Source organism: Rhinatrema bivittatum, chromosome 1 (assembly GCF_901001135.1).
Source record: "Rhinatrema bivittatum chromosome 1, aRhiBiv1.1, whole genome shotgun sequence".
In the NCBI taxonomy this organism is placed as follows: Eukaryota; Metazoa; Chordata; class Amphibia; order Gymnophiona; family Rhinatrematidae; genus Rhinatrema; species Rhinatrema bivittatum.
In genome coordinates, this window is record NC_042615.1 from 502,318,853 (window position 1) to 502,331,920 (window position 13,068).

The following is a 13,068-nucleotide window of genomic DNA, read 5'->3' on the forward strand; positions in this document are numbered from 1 at the left end:
CATGTTTGCATGGGCACCTGGATCGTTGTTTTTTTTTCTCGGTGCATGATTTCCTGCTTCAAGAGGTGTGAACAGCTTGTGCTGTGAAATATCAATATTAAATTCCTGTTTGGCTGGCTCAATCCCGTAATTCGGCTATAAACTCCCAGGCGTGGGAGACCTAGGTTTAAAACTCCTGCCTGGCAGGATTTTGGCACATCACGGAGATGTAACTAGGGGTTCTATCTGTGTGCGTGTGGTATTATTAATAAATATTATCGGCTGCTCAGTTTGCTTGGCACTGCCAGCTCATGGAGATCTTAATGATCAGCATGCAGTAAATGACACTGTCTGAGCTTTGCGATCAACTTCCACGTGGCAGTTTTCAGACAAAAAAAAAATAATGATTCTCAGCAGTGAGAGTGATGAACAGGTATCACCTTTACTTTAGTTTCTTATGACAATAGCTAGAGGCACATACATAATCTGAATACATACGAAACCAAAACAAAAAAAAATCCCACAATAAAACACAGGCAAATAAAAGAAAAGATAATCACCAAAAACCTGAAAGTCTCAGCACACACAGGATGGGAGATCCCCAGGCTTCTCCTCTGTCCCCTTGGGGACTCTTCCAAAGCATGCTTTCTCCATCACAATACACACAACCCTCTCCGCCTCTCTCCCCATCTGACATCTGAAAAGATTGTGGAAATTTATAGGACAGGAAAGAGAGAGAGAGAAGCTGGAGATACAGACATCAAAGAATAGGGAAGGACCAGAGAAAGAGACAGTGTTTTTAGGCATAGTGAAACAATGACTTCTGCTGGAGACTAGTCTAACATTACTGTCTTTGCTTTTCTAAGGGATCTTGGCAAAATTAGGCACAGGAAAGTAAAGTGACTCCCACAAAGTTTCACACGCGCGCGCGCGCGCACATACAGAGCCAGTGACAGAGCCGGGGATTATGACTAAGTCACAGAGAGAACAGGACTGGATCTGCCTGTTGTGCAAACACAGCCTTGTAACTGTGGTGCCCTATATGGCACATGTTCCGCTACACTTTGACTTCCTTATGCATCTTCCAGCGCAGGGGCATTGGTTCTTTTTGGGGCAGGAAGACTGCCAGTGTCCCCTGGGGAGGGTGTCGTATGAGTTTCCCTTTACAGATTCTGAGGCTGGCAGGATTTCATTCATTTGGCCTCTCAGTTTCTTCTAAATTGGTTGTTAAATACATAAAACACCTGGTCTTTGCATAGAATAGGAAATAATCCTTGGTGATGAAAGTCATTCAACTTTCTCTTGTCAACGGTCTATCTTTTTGCACTCTTCTGCCTCTCTTTTCCACTCCCTTTTTTCTCTGACTACTTTTCATCCCTGGTGTTCATTTCTGACTCCCTTTCTCCCTGATACTGCCCGGGTTTCCAAGGATTCATTTCAGTTCTTTCTATTCATTTTCTCTCTGTTTGGCTCTCTCTCTCTCTTCTACCCTTGCATCTTTCTACGTGTGTCCTCCACCAGAGAGAGTTCTATCGGGCCGATGCAGTATCTGTCCGGGAAAAACAGCCGCTCATGACTGAGCGCCCGCTTTCCTAACCCCTGCCCATCCACCTCTCTTTGGGAGCGCGATGCAGTGGGCTTAGGAGCCACTGCATTAAAAAGGATGCGCTAGGGGAAATTGTGTGTCCCTAGCACCTCCTTGACATCAGGCGCCCAGGCGAAGTGGCTCAGTGTGGATCAGAAAAATTAATGCTCAATTTTACGTAAATTGAGCGTCCATTTTTCTAACCTAACCGCCGAAAAGTCTTTTTTTTTTTTTTTGCATTGCTGCATTCTATGGTTCCTCTGACAGTATTGCCACATTAAGTCAGAGGAAGCACAGAAAAACAGTATTTTCTGCTTTTTTGTTAAACCTTTGGGGCTCCTCAAGACTTAATGCCATCTCCGGGGCTGGCACGTCAAACGCCCGGTTATTTTTTACATAAGGCGGTACTAGCTAATAGTCTTATCAACATAGCGTTTATATATTATGAGCGCTATTAGCTACATGCTGGTTTGGACGTGCTGATCACCTTATTGCATCAGGGGTTATGAACGCACATCCAGCCGCAGGTTAACCTGTGTGCTAGCCTGAGCGCACAGTACTGCATCGGCCTGCTTGTGTTAGCTTCTCTGAACCTTTCTGCATCTTTAGCGTCTTTGTCTCTCTCTTTCTGCCTCTTCTGTGTGGGTGTGTACGGCTCTTCCCAGCCAGACAGGCCGATGCAATAAAGTGCGCCTAGCCCAGTGCAAAGGTTTATTCATGGTTGGACGTGTGTTTTGGGCACGCCTGACTAGCGTCCAGTGCAATAAGGGGATTAGGGTGTCCATAATGCGCATGCTAAAAAAACTCATCCCAACTAGTGCCTACCGCATTTAAATTCCATGTGCTTAAGGCTATTAGCTATTACCACCTGATGCAGGAAAGTGCACCCAAAGCCTGGGCACCCAACACACACTTTTTAAAGCTGGGAATTTAACTCCAGCCCCAGAGGTGGAGTAAAGCTAACTTGCAGTCAAGGGCTCATGAGAAACATTTAAAAAAAATGGTCCTCTGTGTTGTGATAAGTGTGTCCTCCTCAGTATCGCTGGAGCTCTTGAATTTACTGCTTGCGGTGCAGAAAAATAAATATATATTGACTCGATCCACTTTTCTTATGGCCACACAATTTGGACACCTAATATAATACACCAGCACCCTCAGCAAGATAAAAAAGAAGCCGGATCAAAACGGATGCTCGTATTGAGCGCCCGTTGCACGTGTGGGTGGGCACCCGATGCAATAACCTGAGCACTGCAGACACACAATTCTCCCTTAGCACGCCCTTTTTTTACGCTGCCCCGACTTCCCTCTCATTTAAATACTGCATGGGGCGCCCAGGGGATGTGGTTGCGCACATATAAGGATAACGGACGCTCAATACAATTGCCCGTTTTGAGCGCGCGTCTTACTGCATTGGTCTGTGTGTGTGATGTCTCTCTCTTCACCTCTCCCCTTTCTGTGTCTCTTGATGTCCAACTTGTGTCTCTCTGTCTCCCTTTGTGTGTCTCTTTCTGGCTTTCCCCTATACATGCTTGATCTGTCTTTTCAATCCTCCCCACCCCATGGCTCCTCTGTGTCTGTGTGTGTGTGTGTGTCTCTTCTTGCCCTTCCCTGTACATGTTTAATATCTGTTTCTCCATCTCTCCTCTCCCCCTCTCTCATCTCTGTGGATGAGTATCTTTCCATCCCTACCTCTGGTCACCAAAGGGTACAGCTGGCTCTGTAGATTTAAAAGCTCCTGGACCTCTCCTGGTAAGTGAAAGCACTGTAATGAGCAAAAGTGCTGATTGCACTTGAAAAAAATCCTTGGCACTCCATGTCCAAATATAGAGAAAGCAGAGAATGGGCTGAGGAAGCAGCAGCCCAGAACGGGCCCTGTCTATAGCTTGAAGCTGAGGCAAGGAGCTCGGTCACTGTCTCTCTGCCCAGACCTCCCTTCCTTGCCTTCTTTCTCTCCCTCTCTCTCAGCCTGGGTTATCCCCCCACTCCCCCTATCCTCTTTTCACTATGCCCTAGGAACAAGGAGCAAACTGGGAGTAGAAAGGCTCCTGGAATTTGGCTGGGGGAGGGTCATTTTCCCAGCTCCCAGACCTCCTCCTAATGCATTCTAATGGTGGAGGTGTTCAACTTTTAATGTTTCTCCTGTGCCGAGAAAGGTTTTCTTACTACAAATTCCTAGTATTTCTATTGTGGTACTAGCCAGGCTCAGTGCTAGAAGAGGTAACCCCCTTACTCTGGGGAGCTTACAATCTAGCCAAAACAGATAAACTAGACAAAAGGAGATGTCAGAAAATTAATTTTCTTTCGGGCCGATACAGTAAAGTGCGCTCAGGCCGAGCGCATTGTTGGCCCCCGTTTGGACGTGCGTTTTCGACACGCTATTTTTACCCCTTATACAGTAAGGGGTAATAGCGCATGGAAAATGCGCGGCCAACCCCCCCGAAACTAATAGCGCCCGCAACATGCAAATGCATGTTGATGAGTCTATTAATTAGTCCCGCACGATCCAGAAAGTAAAATGTGCAGCCAAGGCAAGAGTTAATTTCGGCCTGCATCAGGAAAGTGTACAGAAAAGCAGAAAAAACTGCTTTTCTGTACACCCTCCGACTTAATATCATAGTCGGAGGCCCCAAAAATAAAAAAATTAAATCTTAAAAAAAAAAAAAAATCTTCCCGCGGCCCGCGGGTTGGAAGACGGATGCTCAATTTAGCCGGTGTCCGTTTTCCGAACCCGTGGCTGTCGGCGGGTTCGACAACCAACACTGATAAAATTAAGCGTTGGCTGTCAGACCCGCTGACAGCCGCCGCTTCTGTCAAAAAGGAGGCACTAGGGATGAGCTAGTGTCCCTTGCGCCTCTTTTTACCGCGGGCCCTCATTTGCATACCTTTCCTTAGTGAATCACGTGCCCAGGAGAGTGGCCTGGGCGCGCGTCGGGAGAGCCGGCACTTGCCGGCTCTCCCGGGCATTTTACTGTATCGGCCCATTTATGAGCTACTTAGGACCCCATGTACTAAACAGGTCTCCTATAGACACCAAGGGCCAAATTTTAAAAGCGTTGCTTGCTACGCGAGTATGTGGGCTGCGTGTGAGCAACAAGGATTTTAAAAGCTGCTAATGATGCACGTATATACGCGGGCACGAGCTAAAAGAAGGGGGGGCCGGGACATGGGTGTTCCAAGGTGGGGCCAACAGTTATGTACGTCAATTCATGTTTTAAAACCGGAGGACTCGGCACGCAGCGCCTTGGTTAGCCGTGTATATTTACCACTGCTCCCGAAGAGGTGTAAGTCTGCAGAAATCGCGTTTTAGGCCTAACACGATAAGGTGAGGGGTCCGGGCCAACTGGGGGGAGTGAAGAGCCAGAGGGGTCCTGATGACCTCGAGATAGACTGGGCAAACTGGTGGACAGCTTGGTAAAACTGGGAATGTCCCTCGTGCGAGCGTTTTTTAAAATCCACTTACGCGCATGCATTAAAGTCGACCAAGTCCTAAGGAAGATACGCGAAGTACGTGTACTCGAGTGACAGCTTAAAATTAGGAGCATATTTACGCGCAGTAGGCAGATTGTAAATCATACATGCGCAACTGCGTGCACGATTTCAAATTCCAGCGTATGCGCTCGCACCCTTGTTTTAAATGTCGAAATGTGAGAAAACCTTTCACGATTTGTCTCTCTCCTTTTCATCTGGAATGCATAATTCACAAGGCCTCCCGTCACCAGCCCCACACAGTTCCTCGGGTCCTTCTCATGCCCACAAAGAGAGGATGAACCAGCATCTTCCAAAGTTGTTGCCTGAGGTTCTCTTTGATCCCTCACAAGAGCAGCACTCGCAGCCGTCTCTGGGAACATCACTGGACGGGGGGGAGAGCAGCGCATGCCGTGTACCTGGATTGGAATATAAGGCTTCTGACATTGCCCCCCACAGGAGGCTCCTACACAAACCGAGCAGCCTGGGGTTTGGACCTCAGGATGCTTGAGTGACGGGCACCAGAGGGTGGTGGGGGCAAATGGAGTTCATGTCAAGGACAGGGAGATTATTGCTGGGGCTCAGTAATTCCACAAGTGATAGTGTGAAAGTGTTGGTGGAAAAGGTTTCCCACAAAAGGACAAAGACATAAAAAATAATTGGGACAAAGACTCGCTACAATAGAAAAAGAGTACCAATTACTGCATTTCAAAAGACTCAGCCTACATAAACATTTTAAATCGCTGAGACACTTGCAAGTGTTTCATGGACACGATGGACCTGACTTTCAAAGCCAGGTACGTGCATGAGACCAGGTTTTATGCGTATAAATGGCTTGCTATAAAATTTGCCAGTCCTTGCACATAAAAAGGATGCACGTAATTCAAGTTCGCACATGATTTTATGTGCTCAAAAAGAAGGGTTCCGGTGGGAGGTGGGAACGAAGCTGGAGTGGAGTCGGATTCATGTGCACGCTTTTAAATCCACTCGCACAATGTAGGCCCTGCCAGTAGCAGGCGCGTAACCGTGCGTGGGGTTTGGGCGTAACCTGGCAGCTAATTTTCGATATGTGTGCACTTTCACTTTGAGAACCCGTGGAAAGTGTGCGGGTAAAAAATGCTCACTGACTTTTCCATTCTTTGAAAAACACCCTTCCTGCATGTTTAATTTATTCATTTATTTATTTAAAATATTTCTATACCGTCTTAACAATATGTAATTGACCAAAACGGTTTACAAAAGTAATTAAAATTAAATAATAACATAAAATATGGTAAAAATAAAATTGCATAAGCATAAATAAACATCTAAAAAATCAAAAGTAAACATAATAAATCATAAATAAAAGTTTAGAGAAAAATACAATTTACTTTTTAATCCCTATACTTCTCTAACATCTTAATAAATCATAAAACTAAAAACTCCCTACTATGCTTTATAAAAACCAAGAACAGAGAGAAAACGAAGAACCAAAAAAACCTAAAAGAGGGATTTTACAGACATATAAGCCTTCTCTGATTGGCAGGATTTTTAGTGGTCAATAACTGCAAATGCTTCTTTAAAAAGATGTGTTTTTAGTGACTTTTTAAATTCTTTGCTGTTGGAAATTTCTCTCAAAGCATTTGGAAGCGAGTTCCATAATATGGGACCTGCTACAGAAAAAGCCCTTTCTCTCGTTATATTCAATCTGGCTATTCGTACTGTGGGAACTTCAAGCAGGTTCTTACTGATGGATCTAAGGTTTCTCGTTGGTTTATAAAGGCGCAAGGAGGTGCACAACCATATGGAATCCTGGTTATTTAGGAGAGCATGTAACAATGATTAATATTTTATATTTAATTCTATATTTGATTGGTAACCAGTGTAATTTATATAAGATAGGGGTGATATGTTGCTTCATTGATGAACCAGTTAGTACATGGGCTGCTGCGTTTTGGAGCAATTGCAAAGGTTTAATCGTGGAGTCAGGTAGACCTAAATATAGACCTCTGCAGTAGTCTAAACCCGAGAAAATTAGAGATTGAAGCACTGTTTGGAAATCGGAGAGAAACAGTAACGGCCGCAGCCGTTTCGGAACATGTCATTTCAAAAATGAGTTTTTTACGGTTTTAGAGTTGTGCTGAGTTAATGATAAGTTTGTGTCCAATAGGATTCCTAAGTTACGAGCCACTTTTTTAATTAGGATCTTCTCGTTTCCTGTCGTAATGTGAGATGGCGGACTGTTGGTAGGATTTTCAATAACACTTAGAAATAAGATTTCAGGGTTTTTCTGCGTGTAGTTTTAACCTGCTGTGAGCGAGCCATTGTTCTATAGTTTTGGTGTAAATCTGGATCAGGGAAAGGGTATCAGCCCATGAGGATTTGTGAGGAACGAAAACCTGTATATCATCTGCGTAAATTTTAAAATGAACCTTAATTTTAAGTTCAGAGTGCAAGATGATTAAAAAGCAATTCAAAGATCTCATGTGAAGCGCCCAGTTGAGATGAGACTGAAGGACCTTAATATGTATACGGGATGCTGGGCTTGATGGACCCTCTGTCTGACCCAGTATGGAAACGTCTTATGTTCCTGTGTGTGTATACCCTAGAAATGAGGGGGGAGGGGGAGGGGGCAGGAACATGACACAGACATTTAAATAACCTGACAGGTATTAACGCACAAGGCGTAAACCTTCTACGGTGGAAAGGAAGTTGTAGAACTAGGGGTCATGGCATGAAGCTCCAAGGAAACGGATTCCGGAAAGAATATCAGGAATTATTTGTCATAGGAAAGGGCAGCGAACGCCTGTAATGTCTCCTGGAGGAAATGGTGGAGATAAGAACAGGAACGGAATTCAGAAAAAGCATGGGGGGGGGGGGGGGAACTGAGGAAGGATCTAATGAAGCTCAACGAATGGTCTAGGGTTTGGGCAGTCAAGATTTAATTCTAAAAAAATACATGCATCTGGGAGCAGTTGCAGTATAGGGGGTGAAGTCCCTTCCAAGTACAAAGGAAGACCCGGATCTGGGGGTGATCCTATCTGACGATCTTAAGGTGGCGAAGCAGGTGGCTAAAAGCCAGAAAGAGGCTTGGCTGCATAGGGAGAGGAATGGTCAGCAGAAAAAGGGAGGTGATATTGCCCCTGTACAGGTCCCTGGTGAGCCCTCATTTGGAAAACTGTGTACAATTCTGGATATAAAAGGATATAAACTGGCTGGAGTCGGTCCCGAGGATGGCTCCTAAAAGGGTCACTGGTCTTCACTGTAAACGATCTAAACATGTACACCCTAGAGGAAAGGCAGGATGGGGGAGATATGATAGAGACATTTAAATACCTCAAAGGTTTCCATGCACAGGAAGTGAACAGAAAGGAGGCTCTAGAATGAGAGGTGAGGGTGAAAGGGACTAGACTCAGGAGTAATCTAAGGAAACATTTCTTTACAGAGAGGGTGACGGATGCATGGAACGGCCTCCCAGTGGAGGCAAAAACGGTATGTGAATTTAACATAACATAACATATGTCATTCTGGGTCAGACTAAGGGTCCATCAATCCCAGTATCCTGTGTCCAACAGTGGCCAATCCAGGTTACAAGTACCTGGCAAGTACCCAAATATTGAATAGATCCCAAGCTATTAATCCTTATTGATTCATAGAAGTTTATAGACTTCTGCTCTAGGAAGTTATCCAAACCTTTTTTAAACCCAGCTGCACTAACTGCCGTAACCACATCCTCTGGCAATGAATTCCAGAGCTTAATTATGAGTTGAGTGAAAAAGAATTTTCTTCGATTTGTTTTTTAAATGTGCTACTTGCTAACTTCATGGAGTGCTCTAGTCCTTGTATTATCCGAAAGAGTAAATAACCGATTCACATTTTTCCCATTCAAGTCCTTTCATGATTTTGTAGTCCTCTATCATATCCCCCCTCAGCTACCTTTTCTCCAAGTTGAACAGCCCTAACCTCTTTAGCCTTTCTCCATCCCCTTTATCATTTTGGTAGCCCTTCTCTGTACCTTCTCCGTTGCAACTATATCTTTTTTGAGATGCGGCGACCAGAATTGTACACAGTATTCAAGGTGCGGTCTCACCATGGAGCGATACAGAGGCATTATGACATTTTCCATTTTATTCACCAATCCCTTTCTAATAATTCCCAACATTCTGTTTGCTTTTTTGACTGCCGCAGCACACTGCACTGACGATTTCAGTGTGTTATCCACTATGACACCTAGATCTCTTCCTGGGTGATAATTCCTATTGTGGAACCTAACATTTTGTAACCCCAGCAAGGGTTATTTTCCCTATATGCATCACCTTGCACTTATCCACATTAAATTTCATCTGCCATTTGGATGCCCAATCTTCCAGCCTCACAAGGTCCTCCTGCAATTTATCACAATCTGCTTGTGATTTAACTACTCTGCAAAATCTTGTGTCATTCGCCAATTTAAACATCTCATTCATCGTGCCCCTTTCCAGATCATTTATAAATATATTAAAAAGCACCGTTCCTAGTACAGATCCCTGAGGCAGTTCACTGTTTACTTTTTTCCACTGTGAAAACAGACCATTTAATTCTACTCTGTTTCCTGTCTTTTAACCAGTCTGCAATCCACAAAAGGACATCGCCTGCTATCCCATGACTTTTTAGTTTTCCTAGAAGTCTCTCATTCAGGACTTTGTCGAACACATTCTAAAAAACCAAATACACTACATCTACTAGTTCATCTTTGTCCACATGTTTATTAACCCCTTCATAAAAATGTAGGAGATTAGTGAGGCAAGACTTCCCTTGGGTAAATCCATGCTGTCTGTGTCCCATCAAACCATGTCTATCTAAATGTTCTGGGATTTTATTCTTTATAACAGTTTCCACGATTTTTCCCAGCACTGAAGTCAGGCTCACCGGTCTATAATTTCCTGGATCTCCCCTGGAGCCCTTTTTAAATATCGGAGTTACATTGGCCATCCTCCAGTCTTCAGGTACAATGGACAATTTTAATGGTAGGTTACAAATTTGTACTAATAGGTCTGAAATTTCATTTTTTAGTTCTTTCAGAACCCTGGGCTGTATACTATCCGGGATTTACTACGCTTCAGTTTGTCAATCTGGCCTACCTCATCTTCTAGGTTCATCATAATTTGGTTCAGTTTATCTGAGTCATCACTCTTGAAAACCGTTTCCGGAACAGGTATCTCCCCATAGGACAAGCAAAGATGATCTTTGAGGGAACGGTGCGGATTGTAGGGCTGAGTAGTTGGTGCGGAGGGGCAGACTAGAAAGGCCATATGATCTTTTTCTGCTGTCACTGTTTCTATATTAACCTGTACGGAACAGCAGTTACAGCCCAAAAGCAGCAATGGGTTTCCAAGAGGGCCTGAGCGACCTGCATAGAGAGACCATGCTTAAAATCCAAACTTCAGTGCGGAAGAAGAGGCCAGATTTTTTTTTTTTTTTTTGTAAACAGCCTCGTGAACTTTGGTAACTGGTGGAGATTATTACAAAACCTGGTGATAGCTTAAGTATTGGTCTTTTAAGAATCAAACTTAGATGGCAAGACCTGAAATGGCCTAACAATGGAGATGGCGGAGGCCATCACTGTAACGGATCTTAGGCATGCTGAGGGCAGATAGGGAGGGCAGTGGTAGGCAAAGGCTTGAGAAGTCAGGTAAAAGACAAGAGAGAGGAGGGAACTGATGCATATGGAAATGTATAATGTACATCTACCTAAAGTGCATGCATCTTAACTGGGCAGACTGTATGGACCGTTTTGGTCTTTATTTGACATCATTTGCTATGTTACTAGCACAAGAGGCCCTGATAAAAGTGGCTCAAAAGGATGCAGTAGCAAGTTCAACGCTGGACAACATTTTTTTTTTTCATGGGAAAGGTGATGGATACGTGGAAAAGCCATTGATGGTGAGGGAAAGAAAAACAGTAGCAGAATTCGTTGAACCTTGGGACAAGCACACTACAGAGAATCCTTGAGGTTGAGGTATTACATCGACAATAGGCTGTCTAGATGATCCTTCTGGTCCTTATCTGCTGTCATTTTCCCTGTTATTATCATTGGTTTATCCCCGGGCAGAACAAATATTCATATGTTAATAAGCGTCCTCACAGCTGCAGCTGTGTCTTCCCTCCCCGAGGGCTTGTAACTCGTCTGACCTGGCTCTGCTGCCCCTGGGATTGGAGCCTATCAATAAATTGTCAATCGATCGTATTTCTGTATACACAAATAAACGTATGATTGGTCTCAAATAATGTGTTTCATCCACATAGGGATGCAGAGTAGTACAGCACTTTGAAAATGGAAGCACCGGATGGGCAGCCATCGCCCTGGGTGCAATGTCTTTCGGCCACCGCATCATGCTAGGGCAGCAGAGGAAGGACATTATGACTTGAGTGTAGTGAGAAGTTAGGGCAGATGTTTTGGGGAAGGGGAGCAAAGGAGCCTATGGGGCAGAGAACTCTTGGGTTATAGAGGGAGAGAGAGAAAGAGACATATGTTAAACAGCCCGAGAAAAAGTGTTCGGGGGGGACAAAGAAAGACACAACTACACCACCAGCAAACCTGAAACAGAGGCGTTAGTCTGGGAGAGACATCCGTATGCAAGGACAAAGGATTTGGGGGGAAGAAAGAGACACTGCTTCCCCCAACCAGAGACACTTGTGTTGTAGAAAATCAGAAGGAAAATAGCCAGAGGGAGATGCATTTTGTGTGCCTGTGTCTGTCTGTCTGTATGTCTCTGTGTGTGTACGAAAGACGTCCCCTAACCAAAGACAGAGATGCTGTGGATATAGAAAGACACCCCTAAAGCAGAGAGAGAGAGAGAGAGAGAGAGAGACCCCTAACCAGAAACAGATGAGAGAGAAAAAGACACCCCCCCCCCCCCCACCAGAGGCAGGTGCTGGGAGACAGAAACACATTAAACACTCACTCTAACAAGAGAGGAGGGTTGGAGGCAGGAGTGGAGAGAGAGAGAGCGAGAGAGAGTTTTTCCCTTAAGCAGAAATAGAGCTGGAGGACAGAGCGAGACATCCCCATCTCGGCAAGAGTGGCAAAGCTAACCCTAGATTTAGAAAAAGAAAAAAACAAAAACCGCAGCCAGAGTTGTGCGCGGCCTCCGCCACACCCACCATATCCCCTTCAGTGCCAGAGGCCGGTGACCCAGGCCTTGGCCGGATGCCCCCAGCTAGCCCCCCCCCTTGGGTGCCGCTGACCTCCCCCCCTGCCGCCTCTGAATTCCTGGGCAGTCGGAGCGTCGCAGGCTGATCTCATCCCTCCCTCCCTCCCTCCCTCCCTGCACAGCCCAGGGAGGCGGGTTTCCCTGGCCAGAGACTCCCCCCACCCCGGCTCGCTCGCGCTTCTCTCCACTTTTCCTCTTTTTTGTTACCAATTAAGGCTTTCTCGACCGGAGGGAGAGCAGAAGGGATCAGGGGTGGGGGGTGTCTCTCTCGGCTGAAGGCATTCCCCCTACGAGCAGGAGCTGCTAAAGGCAAAGAGCGGCGCGGGCGAGGGCAGCGGCAACCCCGGCGCGCTTTGCTTTTCCAGGGGAGGGGAGAAGGACGAAAGCTCAAGGTAAGCTGCGGGGTCCCGCACTGCACCCCTGCCGCAGCGCCCAGAGCCACGCGGGTTTGGTCCCTTTCCGTTCGCTCGGGGGTTGCCGGAGGCAAAACGGAGAAGAGGAGGCAGGGCGGGCAGCGGCAGAGGGAGGCAAGAGGAGCCAGGGCGCTCCGATCGGTGTCCGGGGCAGCCCGGCTCGGCTCGGCTCGGCTCGGCTCGGCTCGGGGGAAGTTGCTCTCCTGCCTGACCTTTGCCTAATCCCGGCTTCCTCCCCCACTCCCCGGGCTGGATCCGGGCAGAGCTCCGAGCCCGCTGCTTCGTTTCCCTTCTGCCCCTGGAGGCATCGCCTATGCGGTTACCGGGGAGGGGGAGGGGGAGGGGGTCCCCACCCCCGGAGATCCCGCTCCTTTCCCAGTGCAGAAACGATCAGCCCTGCCCTGGCTTTTATTTCACATTTTGCTTCGGGATTGGGAGGGAGATGAAATGCTCG

General features: G+C 46.1%; 1 protein-coding gene across 4 annotated transcripts in view; it reads left to right on the forward strand.

Moving 5' to 3' along the window:
* The first annotated feature begins 12,406 nt into the window (after positions 1-12,406).
* Positions 12,407-13,068, forward strand: part of FLNA (filamin A) — a 159,452-nt gene continuing 158,790 nt past the window's right edge. For all 4 annotated transcript variants that reach the window (XM_029610111.1, XM_029610131.1, XM_029610121.1 and 1 more), the window contains exon 1: positions 12,407-12,593. The gene's annotated coding sequence lies outside the window, so the exon portion shown is untranslated. The remainder of the gene's footprint in view (positions 12,594-13,068) is intronic.